The sequence below is a fragment of the Pseudophryne corroboree genome, chromosome 5 (assembly GCF_028390025.1).
Source record: "Pseudophryne corroboree isolate aPseCor3 chromosome 5, aPseCor3.hap2, whole genome shotgun sequence".
Taxonomy (NCBI): Eukaryota; Metazoa; Chordata; class Amphibia; order Anura; family Myobatrachidae; genus Pseudophryne; species Pseudophryne corroboree.
The window spans coordinates 780959779-780974053 of record NC_086448.1 but is presented as its reverse complement, the minus strand read 5'-3'; the positions used below and the strand labels follow the sequence as shown (position 1 = coordinate 780974053).

At 46.0% G+C, this 14275-nt stretch overlaps 1 long non-coding RNA gene across 1 annotated transcript; it reads right to left on the bottom strand.

Annotated features, from left to right (window-relative positions):
- Window positions 1-9030: 9030 nt before the first annotated feature.
- Window positions 9031-11440, bottom strand: LOC134929452 (uncharacterized). The gene is made up of 2 exons (XR_010178568.1): window positions 10053-11440; window positions 9031-9114 (listed from the first exon to the last, which is right to left on the bottom strand). It is a non-coding gene; the product is annotated as an uncharacterized LOC134929452 (long non-coding RNA).
- Window positions 11441-14275: the final 2835 nt, after the last annotated feature.

The following is a 14275-nucleotide window of genomic DNA, read 5'->3' as shown; positions in this document are numbered from 1 at the left end:
TGGCCAAAATGTAGTGCTCTGATTTCAACAAATTGACCACCCGTGAATCCTGGTTAAGCGAATTAAGGGCTCCATCCACAAGTCCCACATGCCTAGCGGAATCGCTCTGTTTTAGCTCCTCCTTCAATGTCTCCAGCTTCTTAGGCAAAAGCCTGATGAGGGGAATGACCTGACTCAGGCTGGCAGTGTCTGAACTGACTTCACGTGTGGCAAGTTCAAAGGGTTGCAGAACCTTGCACAACGTTGAAACCATTCTCCACTGCGCTTAAGTCAGGTGAATTCCACCTCCTTTGCCTATATCGTGGCCAGATGTATAGGCTTGAATGGCCTTTTGCTGCTCCTCCATCCTCTGAAGCATATAGAGGGTTGAATTCCACCTTGTTACCACCTCTTGCTTCAGATGATGGCAGGGCAGGTTCAGGAATGTTTGGTGGTGCTCCAGTCTTCTGTACGCGGTGCCTGAATGCCGAAAGTGGCCCGCAATTCTTCGGGCCTCCGACAGCATCTCTTGCACGCCCCTGTCGTTTTTTAAATAATTCTGCACCACCAAATTCAAGGTATGTGCAAAACATGGGACGTGCTGGAATTTGCCCAGATGTAATGCACGCACAATATTGCTGGCGTTGTCCGATGTCACAAATCCCCAGGAGAGTCTAATTGGGGTAAGCCATTCTGCGATGATCTTCCTCAGTTGCCGTAAGAGGTTTTCAGCTGTGTGCCTATTCTGGAAAGCGGTGATACAAAGCGTAGCCTGCTTAGGAACGAGTTGGTGTTTGCGAGATGCTGCTACTGGTGCCGCTGCTGCTGTTCTTTCAGCGGGAGGCAATACATCTACCCAGTGGGCTGTCACAGTCATATAGTCCTGAGTCTGCCCTGCTCCACTTGTCCACATGTCCGTGGTTAAGTGGACATTGGGTACAACTGCATTTTTTAGGACACTGGTGAGTCTTTTTCTGAGGTCTGTGTACATTTTCGGTATCGCCTGCCTAGAGAAATGGAACCTAGATGGTATTTGGTACCGGGGACACAGTACCTCAATCAAGTCTATAGTTGGCTCTGAATTAACGATGGATACCGGAACCACGTTTCTCACCGCCCAGGCTGCCAAGGCCTCAGTTATCCGCTTTGCAGCAGGATGACTGCTGTGATATTTCATCTTCCTCGCAAAGGACTGTTGGACAGTCAATTGCTTACTGGAAGTAGTACAAGTGGTCTTCCGACTTCCCCTCTGGGATGACGATCGACTCCCAGCAGGAACAACAGCAGCGCCAGCAGCAGTAAGCGTTACACTCAAGGATGCATCGGAGGAATCCCAGGCAGGAGAGAACTCGTCAGACTTGACAGTGACATGGCCTGCAGGACTATTAACTTTCCTTGGTAAGGAGGAAATTTACACTGAGGGAGTTGGTGGTGTGGTTTGCAGGAGCTTGGTTACAAGAGGAAGGGATTTAGTGGTCAGTGGACTGCTTCCACTGTCACCCAAAGTTTTTGAACTTGTCACTGACTTATGATGAATGCGCTGCAGGTGACGTATAAGGGAGGATGTTCCGAGGTTGTTAACATCCTTACCCCTACTTATTACAACTTGACAAATGCAACACACAGCTTGACACCTGTTGTCCGCATTTGTGTTGAAATAAGTCCACACCAAAGAGATGATTTTTTTTGTATTTTGACCAGGCATGTCAATGGCCATATACGTCCCACGGACAACAGGTGTCTCCCTGGGTGCCTGACTTAAACAAACCACCTCACCATCAGAATCCTCCTTGTCAATTTCCTCCCCAGCGCCAGCAACACCCATATCCTCATCCTGGTGTACTTCAACACTGACATCTTCAATTTTACTATCAGGAACTGGACTGCGGATGCTCCTTCCAGCACTTGCAGGGGGCGTGCAAATGGTGGAAGGCGCAAGCTTTTCCCGTCCAGTGTTGGGAAGGTTAGGCATCGCAACCGACACAATTGGACTCTCCTTGGGGATTTGTGATTTCGAAGAACGCACAGTTCTTTGCTGTGCTTTTGCCAGCTTAAGTCTTTTCTTTTTTCTAGCGAGAGGATGAGTGCTTCCATCCTCATTTGAAGCTGAACCACTAGCCATGAACATAGGCCAGGGCCTCAGCCGTTCCTTGCCACTCCGTATCGTAAATGGCATATTGGCAAGTTTACGCTTCTCCTCAGACGCTTTTAATTTAGATTTTTGGGTCATTTTACTGAACTTTTGTGTTTTGGATTTTACATGCTCTCTACTATGACATTGGGCATCGGCCTTGGCAGACGACGTTGATGGCATTTCATCGTCTCGGCCATGACTAGTGGCAGCAGCTTCAGCACGAGGTGGAAGTGGATCTTGATATTTCCCTATTTTTTTAACCTCCACATTTTTGTTCTCCATATTTTAAGGTGTGGAATTATATGCCAGTATCAATAGCAATGGCCTACTACTATATATACTGCGCACAACTAAAATGCACCACAGGTATACAATGTAGATGGATAGTATACTTAATGGATGACGAGTGACGACACAGAGGTAGGTACAGCAGTTGCCTACCGTACTGCTATATATAGTATACTGGTGGACACTGGACACTGTCAGCAAACTGCTAAACTAGTCTAAAAAAATGCACCACAGGTATACAATGTAGATGGATAGTATACTTAATGGATGACGAGTGACGACACAGAGGTAGGTACAGCAGTGGCCTACCGTACTGCTATATATAGTATACTGGTGGACTGGACACTGTCAGCAAACTGCTAAACTAGTCTAAAATGCACCACAGGTATACAATGTAGATGGATAGTATACTTAATGGATGACGAGTGACGACACAGAGGTAGGTACAGCAGTGGCCTACCGTACTGCTATATATAGTATACTGGTGGACACTGGACACTGTCAACAAACTGCTAAACTAGTCTAAAAAAATGCACCACAGGTATACAATGTAGATGGATAGTATACTTAATGGATGACGAGTGACGACACAGAGGTAGGTACAGCAGTGACCTACCGTACTGCTATATATAGTGTACTGGTGGACACTGGACACTGTCAGCAAACTGCTAAACTAGTCTAAAAAAATGCACCACAGGTATACAATGTAGATGGGTAGTATACTTAATGGATGACGAGTGATGACACAGAGGTAGGAACAGCAGTGCCTACCGTACTGCTATATATAGTATACTGGTGGACACTGTCAGCAAACTCTGCACTGTACTCCTGCTATAGCTGCTCCCCAGTCCCCACAAAGCAGTGTGAGCACTCAGCACAGATATATCATGCAGCACACTGAGCACAGATATGGTATGGAGCGTTTTTTTCAGGCAGAGAACGGATAAAAACTGGTGGTCACTTATCAGCAAAACTCTGCACTGTACTCCTAACAGCTGCTCCCCAATCCTCCCCACAATTAAGCAATAAAAAACAAAAATCAACTGTCTTCTACAATAAACGGAGAGGACGCCAGCTACGTCCTCTCCCTATCATTTCCAACGCACGAGTGAAAATGGCTGCGACGCGCGGCTGCTTATATAGAATCCGAATCTCGCGAGAATCCGACAGCAGGATGATGACGTTCGGGCGCGCTCGGGTTAACCAAGCCATACGGGAGAATCCGAGCATGGCTCGGACCCGTGTAAAAAGGGTAAAATTCGGGGGGGTTCGGTTTCTCGGAAACCGAACCCGCTCATCACCAGTATTAACTAATATAGCACTTTCTTAAATAATTTTATTTTCTGATATCTGGTGCAGCCAGGGTATAAGATAATTACCTGTAGGGGCACGAATAGATGAAGAGATAAGTCACTTCTTATACCCTCTTACCCTTGTGTAGATTAAGTCCTATTCTACTCTGAATTGTGGTATATAAAATCTTAATATACACAAGGACATATTCTTCATTCCTTAAATTAATGTAGGTGAAAATATTGTTTTCTCCATACTTTTGAAGAAAATAAGTATTGGAGTCAGTTATTAAATAGTTATAGGAATGTTAGGGACCCACCCAATGAGGTTACCTGGTCGCGGTAGGTGGTCTTATATATTTGGCCAAAATTATGCTAAGCAACTCAATTGGACTCTATGTTAAATAGCAGAGATTATTAGAATTATTCTGATTAGCAGTGTGTAGTAATTACAGCGTGCACCTGCATTTTCTCTTTTTTTCTAAGTAGTTTATGCTAATGCAAGAATTCACCTTTGTATAGTAAATATCCATGTTACTGCATGTGGAAGCCTACGCCGCCCACTACGTCCTTGCCACAGCTGTCAGCATTAGTACTAGGACTTACAGCAGCTCCATGCTGGTCGCAAAAAATACAGTTCAAACGTCTCATCTCCAGCCACATGCTGCGATTGCGCAACTCGCCTTCTTCACATTATTGGGAGGAGAGCTGGCACACGCACACTCTGCATTACATTGACCTGACTAGGAAAATATACCACTGTGGGACAGTTGAGAGTCTCAATAATTTTATCACCACCTCTTACATATACATATGGGGGAGATTTATCAAAGCTTGGAAAGAGATAAAGTGGAGAGAGATAAAGGGGTAGGTGTATGAAGAGTCATTACGGGGGTGTTCCAGCCCATGTATGAACGGTCAGTGACAATGACCATTCTGACACATGTAGCTATTGAATTAGGCAGCTGCAGGTGTCGTTGCCCCATGCTCAGCCCTTGTAGTGGTTGCTGCGGCTGACATGCCCTGGTCTGCATAGGAGATCTCACGCATGCCCAGTGGAGCCGGCCAGTAGGAGAGACAGAGTGCATCAGCACTAGGCTGCTGCGCTGTGGGCTCTGGCAGGGATCGTCGGAGGGAGGAGTTTTCACTTGCTTCCTGTTTCACCTCGGTAAAGAGGCGAAGTAGGAAGAGCTATAGCAGCCCGATCCATGCCGCCATAGTACATTGACCCTGAAGTATCAGCCAATCAGCTCCTAACTGCCATGCTACAGGCTGTGTTTGAAAAATGACAGGAGCTGATTGGTTAGTACTAAAGATGTGCAGCGGGCACTTTTCGGGTTTTGTGTTTTGGTTTTGGATCTGGATACCCGCTCGTGTTTTGGATCTGGATTGGTTTTGCCAAAACCACTCTTTCGTGTTTTGGTTTTAGATCTGGATGATTGGTGAAAAAAACATAAAAAACGCTAAAATCACAGAATTTGGGGGTAATTTTGCTCCTACGCTATTATAAACCTCAATAAAATTCATTCCACTCATTTTCAGTCTATTCTGAAAACCTCACACCTCACAATATTGTTTTTAGGCCAAAAGGTTGCACCGAAGTCGCAGGATAACTAATCTAAGCGACCCAAGTAGGCGGCACAAACACCTGGCCCATCTAGGAGTGGCACTGCAGTGTCAGGCAGGATGGCAGATTTAAAAAATAGTCCCCAAACAGCACATGATGCAAAGAAGAAAAAGGACTGCAATGAGGTGGTATCCGGACTCCAGGTCGACAGCGAAAAGGTAAACACACTAGAGGTCGACACCAATTGGTCGACACACCTTAAGTCGACATGGACAAAAGGTCGACATTGACAAAAGGTCGACAGGAACAAGGTCGACATGGAAAAAGGTCGACATTAGTTTTTCGCGAATTTTTTTTCTTTTTTGGAAACTTTTCATACTTAACGATCCACGTGGACTACGATTGGAACGGTAATCTGTGCCGAGCAAAGCAAAGGCACCATGCTTGAAGCATGGCGAGCGAAGCGAGCCATGCGAGGGGATGCGGCGCACTAATTGGGGTTCCCGGTCACTCTACGAAGAAAACGACACAAAAAAAAAACCCATTAAAACCTCACGTCGACCTTTTTCCATGTCGACATTGTTCCTGTCGACCTTTTGTCCATGTCGACCTAATGTGTGTCGACCAATTGGTGTCGACCTAAGGTGTGTTGACCTTTTTGCTTTCGACCCTGAGTCCCAGACTCAATGAGGTAGCTGGATGACTAAGCTAAGCGACACAAGTGTGCGGCACAAACACCTGGCCCATCTATGAGTGGCATGCAGTGGCTGAATGTCGAAAGTGGCCCGCAATTTTTCGGCCCACCGACAGCATCTCCTGCACGCCCCTGTCATTTCTCAAAAAAATCTGCACCACCAAATTAATTGTATTTGCAAAACATGGGACATGCTGAAATTTGCCCAGATGTAATACACGCACAATATTGGTGGCACAGGAGAGCATACCCCTAAACCCCACACACACAGCAAAACCTGTAAAAATTATTTGGATAATAATAACCCTTTTATTTGGAGCTATTATAATAATATGCAGTACAGGCGGGTGTACCCCTACACCACACAGGGCAAACCCTGTAAAAATAATTGGGATAATAGTAACTCTTTCATTTGGAGCTATTATAAATAATAATATGCAGCACAGGTGAGTGTACCCCTACACCACACAGGGCAAACCCGTGAACTTATAAGGCTGCACCATTGGACTGGACTTATATGGTAGTACCCCTCGACTTATATGGCAGCAGCACTGGACTTATGGCAACACAAGACACCACCACTGGATTTATGGCAGCACAGGACACCACCACTGGACTGATGCAGTACAACACAGCACCACTGCACTGGACATATACAGCAGCAGCACTGGACTTATATGGCAGTACCCCTGGACTTATATGGCAGCAGCACTGGACTTATGGCAGCATAGGACACCATCACTGGACTTATGGCAGCATAGGACATCACTACTGGACTGATGCAGCACAACACAGCACCACTGCACTGGACTTATACAGCAGCAGCACTGGACTTATGGCAGCACATGACACTACCACTGTGACTGGACTGATGCAGCACAAGACACCACCACTGGGCGGATGCAGCATAAGATAGCACTGGAATGACACATAAGAGAGCAGGTCGCCACCCCACGCGCCCCACCACTTTCCCGCACAGACACTAAGGAGACACGTCCTCTCGCTACACTCTCCAGGATTGGAGTGAAAATGGCGGCGACGTGCAGGTCCTTACAGGGAATCCAAAACTCGTGAGAATCCGACAGTGGAATAATATTTAGCCTCGTTCTGGTTTCCGAGTCTGGCCGGAAGTCCCGAGCCGGACTCAGATCCGGGCTAGGGACATGATGTTTGGGGGCGGGGGGGGGTTCGGTTCTCAAAGAACAGAACCTGCTCATCTCCAGTTGGTACTTTATAATATATCTGTCTTCTCCCCTTATATAGGCTCCAAAATGTGAGTAAAAGTCCTCTGTGGTGTTCCTGGCTGTGAAAGAGTTACTCCACACAAGTAGAGAATAGGTGGAGCAGGCGGGGAGGCTGGGTATCTGAAGATTAACCAAACAGTGAGGCCACTGACTGCTGCGTCTAGCTGGGAACTCTTACTGACAGCCTCAGTCTAGCTGGGAACTCTTACTGACAGCCTCAGTCTAGCTGGGAACTCTACTGACAGCCTCAGTCTAGCTGGGAACTCTACTGACGGCTGGTAGCAGGTAACAGACCTTCATGTCTTTGTGTCATCGCTGTCTGTGTATGAGAATGAGACTCTGCTGTCCACAGCTGCTAACATTACACTATTCTCCCTGGACATTTTCCTCTATTTGGGAGCATCTGTGCAGATTACACGCTATGGCGGCCGTGCTTTGTGCAATCCGCAGTAAGTCACGTCTACCTGGTCTGATTATAGAGAGGTTTTTTTTAGATTGTAATAAATCCTAATTTTTTTTAATAAATTCTACCTACTAAAGACTACAATACATTGCATCTAACATGGAGGACAAGGAGGAGGTTTTTGTGGTTCTTCAGTACAGAACAAATAGGGACATGTTAAGGTATCCGGTCTCTAGGTCGACCACACTCAGGTTGATAGTCATTAGGTCGACCAGTATTGGTCGACATGCATTAGGTCGACAGGGTTACTATGTCTACATGGTCACTAGATTGACATGTACTAGGTCGACAAGACAAAAGGTCGACATGAGTTTTTTCACAATTCTTTTCTTTTTTTTACTTTTTCATACTTATACTTTCATACTACGATCCACTTGGACTACAGTTGGGAACGGTAACCTGTGACGAGCGAGCGAGGGGACACGGTGCACTAATTGGGGTTCACGGTCACTCTACGAAGAAAACGACAACAAAAAAATAAAAAAACCTCATGTCGACCTTTTGTCATGTCGAACTTGCTCATGTCGACCTAATGCTTGTGTCAACCTATTTTTGGGTGTCGGCTTAGTCACTGTCGACCAATAGTGGTCGACCTAAGTTTGGTTGACCCTATGAACTACACCCCATGTTAAAGGAACAACAATTTGAGGGACAGTTCTCTAATATTTGGGACCGTCCTGGGGCAGCTGTCAGTGGCTACAAGACCATACTATATAACAGCAGAGAGCACCTGGCTGTCTATGGTCCCGCAGCAGCAGCATTGGTGTTACTGTGTAATCACTGGAGTTTGTTATCTCTTGTGTCAGTTATGTGCTACAGAATTGCAGCAAAGTCACTGTGGGTTCTGGGTTACTCTGATTCAGCAACTGGTTTCAGTATCCAATGAACTTGAAGTAGCTTTTTTATTTATTTTTAAAGGTTTTTCTTGCATGAACATAATACAGACACCGATTATACAGTGGTAAGAAAAGTAACTGGGACACAGCTTCTGTGTTTACTGGCATTTATAAAAATAAATAAATAAAAAAGTACAAAATAAAGTAAAAACATCCACAAAATTCTTTACATAGTACTAATAAATAATATGAGTTAACCTCATTTTCTTTATAAGGAGATGATTTTTTTTTAGTGTAACCCCCTTTCTCTGCTCTGGAGTAGCTGTTCGAGAGAGTTACTATCAACTACCTTTGTGCCTCCACCCAAACTATTAACTATTGTGTTATATCACCCGGCTTGTTTGGGTAAGCCGTATCTAATGTGTAGTCGCCTATGTGTATAGATAATGCATTACATACAGTCCAATAATTCATTTACCTGTTTTCTCTCCATTAGGCATGTCAGGTCCCCTAGCAGAAGAGTCAGGCAGTGGTAAGTATAACAGCTTTATTGTACAACTATAGTTGGACTATCAGCGTCAATAAATTCTTTAGACCGTTCCAACAAACATTCCCACCTATATAATAATTATTACGCAAGTTAATCACTATACTCTCCCCATCCTATACAATGTATTCGCATGCATAACAAAAAAAAATACCTCTGGTACCATATCAGATCTTTAAAAAATGAGATCGACCCGGGTGTTTATACAAACATTTGTGCACTGTTGGGGCCCATGGTTTCCGAGTTGTTACATGCTACAGTTATACTGCCTCAGTTATAGAATATATCCACCTTGGACTGCTTCCTTTACTTTACTCAGCGATGACACTGTTATTATAACTCACTTTTCCTCTTAACATCCAGTTAGGGGTTAATTTTCCACTCTGACTGGTCAGGCTGGTTATTACTGACTTTCCTCTCTGATGGTAAATGGTCACCAGCTGGCTATATCAAAGCATATACACATCCTATTGTCCCTGACAGCTATCCAGACTTAGTATCATCAGTTTCTCTGTGTCGTGAGGCTTTACTAGTAAAGTCTATCATTACTCTCAGGAGTTTCTATCTTTTCGTCATGCTGGTAGATAAGAGAAACGGTACGCCTTCAGTTCGCTAATAGTTACTTCTCTTTCAGTCTATAGCTGCCCCTCCTTCAGGAATGTCTCTATTTCAATAGCTATCCCGATATGGGTGCTTCTTTTTGCAGCTTTCTACTTTAACAGGCTCTACAGTTCTGGGCTTTCAGTCTATATGTGACAATATTGCACTTGTAGCATCTCTGGGTATGTAGTATATAATCGGCCACAGTCTATATAGTAATGTGTATTCTATAACTGGCCTCAGTCCATATAATACAGAAGAATGCTTATGGTGACTCTAAAATTAAAGTTCAGTTGAAACATTTATAATATATACAGGTAATGCAGTGAGGATTCAAGCATTTGGGGTACTTTAGTACTGAAGGAGTTAACTTGCCAGGGGGAGACAACACAACGGATAGTTGCTCACCTCTGGTAGCTCCCCCGACTCCTCTTGTTCCTCTACGCTCTGCCTCTCCACCCCCTCTGTCTGATTATTGTAAGCCAGATAGTGTAGGTACCTCTTATTGTAGTTCTTGTACCAATCAGTGAGTCCTCAGCACTGACAGGATCTCACTCCTCACCGTTCTCCTTCTTACTCTGGTTGCCTGCGCCTCTATTGCACAGCTCTCTGGCTCTCCAACATCACCGGGACTGCCTCTACGCCAGGGGCTATTTATCTGCCTGCAGCGTTCTCCAGCCTCACTGTCACCGAGACTATCTTTTTGCCAGCGCCTATTTCCATGCCTGCAGCGTCTCTAGCATCGCCGCTACCAGGACTGCCTCTCTGCCAGCGTCTCTGTCCCCCGCTCTCTGCTCTGTCACTAGAGCTGCCCGCCGGGATGCTGCCTCTCTCACAGGTACAGTTTGTCTGGGACTAACTGTCACAGCATGCGCAGGGGCCCCTTTCCCTTCCGTCCTCATGCTCTCCCCAACGATCTCCTGGCCTCATGGCAATCTAGAAACTTCTCCCCACATACTGCAGTACATGAGGTTAACTCCTTCATTTCATGCCCTATGTAACATGACAGATTACATATGCATATGTATACACAATATATTACAATATATATATATTTTAAAATTACCAGTAGGGCTACACTCTCCCCCTGGTGATCTACTTACACTCGTTTAATTGGATCACCATATTCTTTATCTTATTTAATTGCTAAAATATGGCCAAGATAACACCATACCCATGTGATTAACTCTTGGCACCATACAAGGTACCCCCAACTGATCGTAAGTTAATACTAAAGGAGCCCGTCTCTGTTTTGTGTGTCTGTGTAGTGCTCCCCGTCTCATAAGCAGGTTCTTCTTCTGTTTGTTCAATAGCCTAACTTCCTCCTCTATCTCTGGCCTCATATAGTCATTCTTCTGCTTACCGGCTCCATTCATTATTTGTCCAATACAAGGGTCTTGAAGTTGATCTTGCCTAATCTGGCCCTCCTTCAATTTTTCCAAACCTTCCATCTCCAGTAAATTGATCCAACAGTAGGATAGTGGAAGTGCTTCAGGAGTTGCTCCTAATTGTCACAACTGAGGGCCTGAGCTGACGGGAGGCAGCCTCAGTTGTAGGGGCTGAGATGTAACGGAACCTGGGAGGTTGTATCAGACCCCTAGACATGTAAGTAACATGTAGAATAACTGCCCGAAGGCGTGACCACGACAACCAGGATAAAAGTCAATGATGTTTATTATGACAAACTCCGTAACACAGCAGCAGTAAAAGGAAACATAAAAGTCAACAGAGGATAAATACAATTCCTGGGTACTACAGGGTGGCAAGGGCCACAGGCACTGGTAGTGTGAGACAGTTCTTATAATCTTCTAGTTGGAAAGTCCTTACCAGGCCTGACTGTAGCAATGGAGAGAACCCAGGATCGTACCAGCTGATGTTCCAGGAAAGGCTGGGCTGCTGAAGGTAAAACGGCTGCTGTGGATACTGGCTGGAACCAGACTGTTGTTGGTACGGAGTGGATACTGGCTGGAACCAGTTAAATAATAAACGAACTTGAGAGCGATGAAATAATAATGAAGTTTGGAGTTTGAGAGCGGTGAAATAATAATACCGGTGGAGAGTGGTAAACTGCAGAAAAGGACACCGGCCCTTTAAGAGAAGCTATACACTGCTGGAAGCTGGGCTGGAAGCAGGTGATTGTTTGAGAGCGGTGAAATAATAATACCGGTGGAGAGTGGTAAACTGCAGAAAGGACACCGGCCCTTTAAGAGAAGCTGTACACTGCTGGAAGCTGGGCTGGAAGCAGGTGATTGTAGTAGCTGGAAACAGGTGAGTCCAGAATGGATCGGAGAGTCAGGCTACACCGCAGATGGAATGCTGGTGCGGGTCTCTATAGCAGAAGTCTGGAGACAGGAGCTGGAACCTGGAAGACAACCACAGGAGAGAGACAAACTGGAACTAGGTTAGACAACCAAAGCACTGACGCCTTCCTTGCTCAGGCACAGCTTACTTATACCTGCAGCAAGGAAGGGGTTGGCTAGGCAATTATGCAAATCAACAATACAGACAGCAGATTGGTGGAAATGATCAGATGACAAAATCCAAGATGGCTGCGCCCATGCAGACACTTGGAGGGAAGTTTGGTTTGTAATCCATGTGAGAATTGAAGCAGCAATGGCGGCGCCGGCCACAGGAGACAGGAGACGCCAGACTGATGAATGCACATCCAAACCACGCGGGCACAGCGGAGGCCGCGGCTGACGTAATCGCCACTCTGACACTTTGCATGCAGAAACTCAGGGACGGCGGCGGAGGCCGCGGGAGACGCCATGCCAGATGTAATATGGCGTTTACTGTGACCGCGTCTCAGAGAGACAGGAGAGGATGCAGGAATGTAAACATCAGGATAACAGATGGGATCCGGTCCTGGAGCGCTGAGCCAGCCTTAGGAGGCATCTGAAGGGTAAGTAATGGCGTCCAGATACCCGGATCGTGACAGCACCCCCCCCTTTAGGAGTGGCCCCAGGACACTTCTTAGGCTTTAAAGGAAACTTTGCGTGGAAATTTCGGACCAAGGCAGGAGCATGGACGTCTGAGGCATTGGTCCAAGAGCGTTCTTCAGGACCATAGCCCTTCCAGTCAATGAGGTATTGTAACTGACCGTAACGGAAACGTGAGTCCAAAATCTTGGCCACCTCGTACTCGACTCCCCGTTGAGTCTGAACTTTGGGAGCTGGAGGAAGTGCGGAATGAGACCGATTCAGGATCAGCGGTTTCAACAAAGAAACATGAAATGTCCTGGGTATTTTCAAGAAGGATGGTAACTGTAACCTGTAGGCAACAGGATTGATGACTTGTTCAATCTTGAAGGGTCCGATGTAGCGAGGTGCAAATTTCATGCTGGGAACTCTCAACCTCAAATTCTTCGTGGACAGCCACACACGATCACCCACCTTGAGAGCAGGAACCGCTCTACGCTTCCTATCGGCAAACTTCTTATACCTGAATGAGGCTTTAAGCAGGGCTGCGCGGACGTTCCTCCAGTTATTTGAAAACTGACGCAAGGTGACATCCACTGCTGGAACAGAAGTTGCGGGAAGCGGTTGGAATTCTGGGACTTTAGGGTGGAATCCATAATTAATGAAGAATGGTGTAGAAGAAGATGAGGAATGGTATTGATTGTTGTGGCTGAACTCGGCCCAAGGAAGGAGTTGAACCCAGTCATCTTGAGAGGAAGACACATATATACGGAGGAAGGCCTCCAAGTCCTGATTCACCCTCTCGGTTTGACCATTGGTCTGAGGATGGTAAGCCGTGGAAAACTTTAACTTGACTTGGAGGGCTTGACACAAACTTCGCCAAAATTTGGCTACAAATTGTACTCCACGATCCGAGATGATCTCTTCAGGAAGACCGTGAAGTCGGAAGATCTCTTGTATAAACACTTGAGCCAACTTGGAAGCTGACGGAAGACCGGTGAGAGGGATGAAATGTGCCATCTTGGTGAACCGGTCAACTACCACCCAGATGGTATTAAACTTGTTGCAGATAGGTAGATCGGAAACAAAGTCCATCGACAAATGGGTCCAAGGTCGACGGGGAACAGATAATGGAACCAGTTGCCCCGCAGGCGACTGGCGGGAGACTTTGTGTTGGGCACACTTTGGGCAGGAGGCAATAAATTCCATAATGTCCTTCTTCAGAGTTGGCCACCAGTAGGACCTAGAAATAAATTCAAGGGTTTTCTGAATGCCTGTATGTCCAGCAAAACGGGAAGCATGGGCCCAATGCATGAGCTTCTTCCTTAGAACTGGCTTAACAAAACTTTTCCCTGGTGGAGGCGTAGAGTCCATCCCTACCGTGGAGAATGCCAACGGATTAATAATAGGATGCTTGTCTGCAGACTCGGACTCATTTTCTTGCTCCCATGAGCGGGAAAGGGCATCAGCCTTACGATTCTGAGAACCCGGACAGAACTGGAGTTTAAAGTCAAACCTAGAGAAGAAAAGTGCCCATCTGGCCTGGCGAGGATTCAGACATTGTGCGCCTTTGAGATATAAAAGATTTTTGTGGTCGGTAAGTATGGTGATTGAGTGGGAAGCTCCCTCCAACAGGTATCTCCACTCCTCCAGAGCGAGCTTGATGGCTAGCAACTCCTGATCGCCAATGGCATAGTTGCGCTCAGCTGGGGA